Below are 6948 nucleotides of genomic sequence, written 5' to 3'. Positions count from 1 at the left end.
CTTGATCCAAACGTAGGTCTTGGCCCATGCAGTTGTGTGGTAAATTTGCTAAGCGTAATAATTACTATAAGTTAGTGTAAAAGGGAAACGATCTTGCTTTAATAATAAAACCGTGCGAAACAGAAAAATTTTCAACGTTCACAGAATTGCACGAAACTTGACCCAAACGTAGGTCTAGGCCCATACATTTGTGTGGTAAATTTGCTAAGCGTAATAATAACTTCAAGTTAGTGTAAAAGGAAAACGAATTTACTTTAATATAACCATTCCAAACAGCAAAAATTTCAACGTTATCAGAATTCCACGAAACTTGACCCAAACGAAGGTTTTGGCCCATGCATTTGTGTGGTAAATTTGCTAAGCGTAATAATACCTACATGTTAGTGGAAAAGGGAAACGAACTTGCTTTTTTAATAAAACTGTGCCAAACAGCGAAATTTTCAACATTTTCAGAATTTCACGAAACTTGACCCAAACGTTGGTCTTGGCCCATGCATTTGTGTGGAAAATTTGCTAAGCGTAATAATAACTTTAAGTTAGTGTAAAACGGAAGCGAACATGCTTTAATAAAAACGTGTCAAACAACAAAATTTTCAACGTTCTCAGAATTCTAGAAAACTTGACCCAAACGTTGGTAAATCTGCTATGCATTTGTGTAGTAAATTTACTAAGCATAATAACAACTATAAGTTAGAGTAAAAGGGAAACGAACTTGCTGTTTAATAAAATCGTGCCAAAAAATGAAATTTTCAACGTTCTCAAAATTCCACGAATTTGACCCAAACATAGGTCTTGGCCCATGCATTTGTATGGTAAATTTGCTAAGCGTAAATAACTACAACTTAGTCTAAAAGGAAAACGAACTTGCTTTTTTAATAAAATCGTGTCAAACAGCGATATTTTAAACGTTTTCAAAATTCCACGAAACTTGATCTAAACGTAGGTCTTGGCCCATGCATTTGTGTGGTAAATTGATAAGCATAATAATAACTATAAGTTAGTGTAAAAAAGGGAAACGATGTTGCTTTAATAATAAAACCGTGCGAAACAGCAAAATTTTCAACGTTCACAGAATTCCACGAAACTTGACCCAAACGTAGGTCTAGGCCCATACATTTGTGTGGTAAATTTGCTAAGCGTAAAAATAACTACAAGTTAGTATAAAAGGAAAACGAACTTACTTTAATAAAATCATGCCAAACAGCAAAATTTTCAACGTTCTCAAAATTCCACGAAACTTGACACAAACGTAGGTCTTGGCCCATACCTTTGTGTGGTAAATTTGCTAAGCGTAATAATAAATATAAGTTAGTGTAAAAGGGAAACGAACTTGGTTTTTTAATAAAACTGTGCGAAACAGCGAAATTTTCAACGTTCTCAGAATTCCACGTAATTTGACACAAACGTAGGCATTGAACCATGCATTTGTGTGTTGAATTTGCTAAGCGTAATAATAACTATAAGTTAGTGTAAAAGGAAAACGAACTTGCTTTAATAAAACCGTGACAAACAACGAAATTTTCAACGTTCTCAGAATTCCACGAAACTTGATCCAAACGTAGGTCTTGGCCCATGTATTTGTGTGGTAAATTTGCTCAGCGTAATAATATCTACATGTTAGTGTAAAAGGAAAACGAACTTGCTTTTTTAATAAAACCGTGCCAAACAACGAAATTTTCAACGTTCTCAGAATTCCATGAAACTTGACCCAAACATAGGTCTTGGCCCATGCATTTTTATGGTAAATTTGCTAAGCATAAATAACTACAAGTTAGTGTAAAAGGGAAACAAACTAGCTTTTTTAATAAAATCGTGCCAAACAACGAAATTTTAAACGTTCTTAGAATTCCACGAAACTTGATCCAAACGTAGGTCTTGGCCCATGCATTTGTGTGGTAAATTTGCTAAGCGCAATAATAACTATAAGTTAGTGTAAAAGGGAAATGATCTTGCTTTAATAATAAAACCGTGCGAAACAGAAAAATTTTCAACGTTCACAGAATTGCACGAAACTTGACCCAAACGTAGGTCTAGGCCCATACATATGTGTGGTAAATTTGCTAAGCGTAATAATAACTACAAGTTAGTGTAAAAGGGAAACGAATTTACTTTAATAAAACCATGCCAAACAACAAAAATTTCAACGTTATCAGAATTCCACGAAACTTGACCCAAACGAAGGTCTTGGCCCATGCATTTGTGTGGTAAATTTGTTAAGCGTAATAATACCTACAAGTTAGTGTAAAAGGAATCGAACTTGCTTTTTTAATAAACTGTGCCAAACAGCGAAATTTTCAATATTTTTAGAATTTCACGAAACTTGACCCAAACGTTGGTCTTGGCCCATGCATTTGTGTGGAAAATTTGCTAAGCGTAATAATAACTTCAAGTTAGTGTAAAACGGATACGAACATGCTTTAATAAAAATGTGTCAAACAGTAAAATTTTCAACGTTCCCAGAATTCTAGGAAACTTGACCCAAACGTTGGTAAATCTGCTATGCATTTGTGTAGTAAATTTGCTAAGCATAATAATAACTATAAGTTAGAGTAAAAGGGAAACGAACTTGCTGTTCAATAAAACCGTGACAAACAACGAAATTTTCAACGTTCTCAAAATTCCACGAATTTGACCCAAACATAGGTCTTGGCCCATGCATTTGTATGGTAAATTTGCTAAGCGTAAATAACTACAAGTTAGTGTAAAAGGGAAACGAACTTGCTTTTTTAATAAAATCGTGTCAAATAGCGAAATTTTAAACGTTCTCAGAATTCCACGAAATTTGATCCAAACGTAGGTCTTGGCCCATGCATTTGTGTGGTAAATTTGCTAAGCGTAATAATAACTATAAGTTAGTGTAAAAAAGGGAAAGGATTTTGCTTTAATAATAAAACCGTGCGAAACAGCAAAATTTTCAACATTCACAGAATTCCACGAAACTTGACCCAAATGTAGGTCTAGGCCCATACATTTGTGTGGTAATTTGCTAAGCGTAATAATAATTACAAGTTAGTATAAAAGGGAAACGAACTTTAATAAAATCATGCCAAACAGCGAAATTTTCAACGTTCTCAGAATTCCACGAAACTTGACACAAACGTAGGTCTTGGCCCATACATTTGTGTGGTAAATTTGCTAAGCGTAATAATAAATATAAGTTAGTGTAAAAGGGAAACGAACTTGCTTTAATAAAACTGTGGCAAACAGCGAAATTTTCAACGTTTTTAGAATTTCAGGAAACTTGAGCCAAACATTGGTCTTGGCCCATGCATTTGTGTGGTAAATTTGCTAAGCGTAATAATAACTATAAGTTAGTGTTAAAGGAAAATGAACTTGCTTCTTTAATAAAACCGTGCCAAACAGCGAAATTTTCAACGTTCTCAGAATTCCATTAAACTTGACCCAAACGTAGGTCTTGGCCAACGCATTTGTGTGGTAAATTTGCTAGGCATAATAATACCTAGAAGTTAGTGTAAAAGGGCAATGAACTTGCTTTTTAATAAAACCGTGCTAAAAAGCGAAATTTTCAATGTTCTCAGAATTCCTTGGAACTTGATCCAAACGTAGTTCTTGGCCCATGCATTTGTGTGATAAATTTTTGCTAAGCGTAATAATAACTATAAGTTAGTGTAAAAGGGAAACGAACTTGCTTTAATAATAAAACCGTGCGAAACAGCAAAATTTTCAACATTTACAGAATTCCACGAAACTTGACCCAAACGTAGGTCTAGGCCCATGCATTTGTGTGGTAAATTTGCTAAGCGTAATAATAACAACAAGTTAGTGTAAAAGGGAAACGAACTTGCTTTAATAAAACCGTGTCAAACAGCGAAATTTTCAACGTTCTCAGCGATCCACGAAACTTGACCCAAACGTTGGTTATGGCCCATGTATATGTGTGGTAAATTTGCTATGCGTCTTAATAACTACAAGTTAGTGTAAAAGGGAAACAAACTTGCTTTAATAAAACCGTGCCAAACAGCAAAATTTTCAACGTTCTTAAAATTCCACGAAACTTAACCCAAACATAGGTCTTGGCTCATGCATTTGTGTGGTAAATTTACTAAGCATAATAATACCTACAAGTTAGTGTAAAAAGGGAAACAAACTTGCTTTTTTAATAAAACCATGCCAAATAGAGAAATTTTCAACTTTCTCAGAATTCGATCAAACCTAACCCAAACGTTGGTCTTGGCCCATGCATTTGTGATGTAAATTTGATAAGCGTAATAATAACTATAAGTTAGTGTAAAAGGGAAACGAACTTGCTTTAATAAAACCGTGCCAAACAGCGAAATTTTCAATGTTCTCAGAATTCCACGAAACTTGACCCAAACGTTGGCCTTGGCCCATGCATTTGTGTGGTAGATTTACTAAGTGTAATAATAACTACAAGATAGTGTAAAAGGGAAATAAACTTGCTTTAATAAAACTGTGCGAAACAACGAAATTTTCAATGTTCTCAAAATTCCACGAAACTTGACCCAAACGTTGGTCCTGGCCCATGCATTTGTGTGGTAAATTTGCTAAGCGTAATAATAACTACAAGTTATTGTAGTAGGGAAACGAACTTGCTTTTATAAAATCGTGCCAAACAGCGAAATTTTCAAAGTTTTCAGCATTTCACGAAACGTGACCCAAACGTTGGTCTAGACACATGTATTTGCGTGGTAAATTTTGAAAGCATAATAATACCTACAAGTTAGTGTAAAAGGCAAACAAATTTGTTTTAATAAAACCGTGCCAAACAGCGAAATTTTCAACGTTCTCAAAATTCCACAAAACTTGACCCAAACGTTGGCCTTGACCTATGCATTTTTATGGTAAATTTACAAGCGTAATAATAACGACAAGATAGTGTAAAAGGGAAACGAACTTGCTATAATAAAACTGTGCCAAACAACGAAATTTTTAACGTTTTCAGAATTCCACGAAACTTGACCCAAACGTTGGTCTTGGCCATGCATTTGTGTAGTAAATTTGCTAAGCGTAATAATAACTATAAGTTAGTGTCAAAGGGAAACGAACTTGCTTAGATAAAATCGTGCCAAACAACGAAATTTCAACGTTCTAAGAATTTCAGGAAACTTGAGCCAAACGTTGGTCTTGACCCATGCATTTGTGTGGTAAATTTGCTAAGCGTAATAATAACTAGAAGTTAGTGTTAAAGGGAAACGAACTTGCTTTAATAATAAAACCGTGCGAAACAGCAAAACATTCAACGTTCACAGAATTCCACGAAACTGGACCCAAGCATAGGTTTAGGCCCATGCATTTGTGTGGTAAATTTGCTAAGCGTAATAATAACTACAAGTTAGTGTAAAAGGGAAACGAACCTGCTTTATAAAACCGTGCCAAACAGCTAAATTTTCAATGTTCTCAGAGATCCACGAAACTTGACCAAACGTTGGTTATGGCCCATGCATTTGTGTGGTAAATTTGCTAAGCGTATTAATAACTACAAGTTAGTGTAAAAGGGAAACGAACTTGCTTTAATAAAACCGGGTCAAACAGCTATATTTTCAACGTTTTCAAAATTCCACGAAACTTGACCCAAACATAGGTCTTGGGCCATGCATTTGTGTGGTAAATTTGCTACGCGTAATAATACCTACAAGTTAGTGTAAAAGGGAAACAGACTTGCTTTTTTAATAAAACCATGCCAAATAGAGAAATTTTCAACTTTCTCAGAATTCGACCAAACTTAACCCAAACGTTGGTCTTGGCCCATGCATTTGTGATGTAAATTTGATAAGCGTAATAATAATTACAAGTTAGTGTAAAAGTGAAACGAACTTGCTTTAATAAAACCGTGCGAAACAGCAAAATTTTCAATGTTCTCATAATTCCATCTTGACCCAAACGTTGGCCTTGGCCCATGCATTTGTGTGGTAAATTTACTAAGTGTAATAATAACTACAAGATAGTGTAAAAGGAAAATGAACTTGCTTTAATAAAACCGTGCGAAAGAGCGAAATTCTCAACGTTCTGAAAATTCCACGAAACTTGACCCAAACGTTGGCCTGGCCCATGCATTTGTGTGGTAAATTTGCTAAGCGTAATAATAACTACAAGTTATAGTAAAAGGGAAACGAACTTGATTTAATAAAACCGTGCCAAATAGAGAAATTTTCAAAGTTCTCAGCATTTCACGAAACTTGACCCAAACGTTGGTCTAGACACATGTATTTGTGTGGTAAATTTGGTAAGCGTAATAATACCTACAAGTTAGTGTAAAAGGCAAACGAACTTGTTTTAATAAAACCGTGCCAAACAGCGAAATTTTCAACGTTCTCAAAATTCCACGAAATTTGACCCAAACGTTGGCCTTGGCGCATGCATTTGTATGGTAAATTTACTAAGCATAATAATAACTACAAGATAGTGTAAAATGGAGACGAACTTACTTTAATAAAATCGTGCCAAACAGCAAAATTTTTAACGTTCTCAGAATTCCACGAAACTTGATCCAAACGTTGGTCTTGGCCATGCATTTGTGTAGTAAATTTGCTAAGCGTAATAATAACTATAAGTTAATGTCAAAGGGAAACGAACTTGCATCAATAAAACCGTGCCAAACAGCGAAATTTTCAACGTTCTTAGAATTTCAGGAAACTTGAGCCAAACGTTGGTCTTGGCCCATGCATTTGTGTGGTAAATTTGCTAAGCGTAATAATAACTATAAGTTAGTGTTAAAGAAAAATGAACTTGCTTCTTTAATAAAACCGTGCCAAACAGCGAAATATTCAACGTTCTCAGAATTCCATTAAACATAACCCAAACGTAGGTCTTGGCCAATGCATTTGTGTGGTAAATTTGCTAAGCATAATAATACATAGAAGTTAGTGTAAAAAGGCAACGAACTTGCTTTTTAATAAAACCGTGCCAAAGAGCGAGATTTTCAATGTTCTCAGAATTCCTTGAAACTTGATCCAAACGTAGTTCTTG

The sequence above is a fragment of the Sesamum indicum genome, linkage group LG8 (assembly GCF_000512975.1).
Source record: "Sesamum indicum cultivar Zhongzhi No. 13 linkage group LG8, S_indicum_v1.0, whole genome shotgun sequence".
NCBI lineage: Eukaryota > Viridiplantae > Streptophyta > Magnoliopsida > Lamiales > Pedaliaceae > Sesamum > Sesamum indicum.
Note: the sequence above shows the minus strand (reverse complement) of the source record.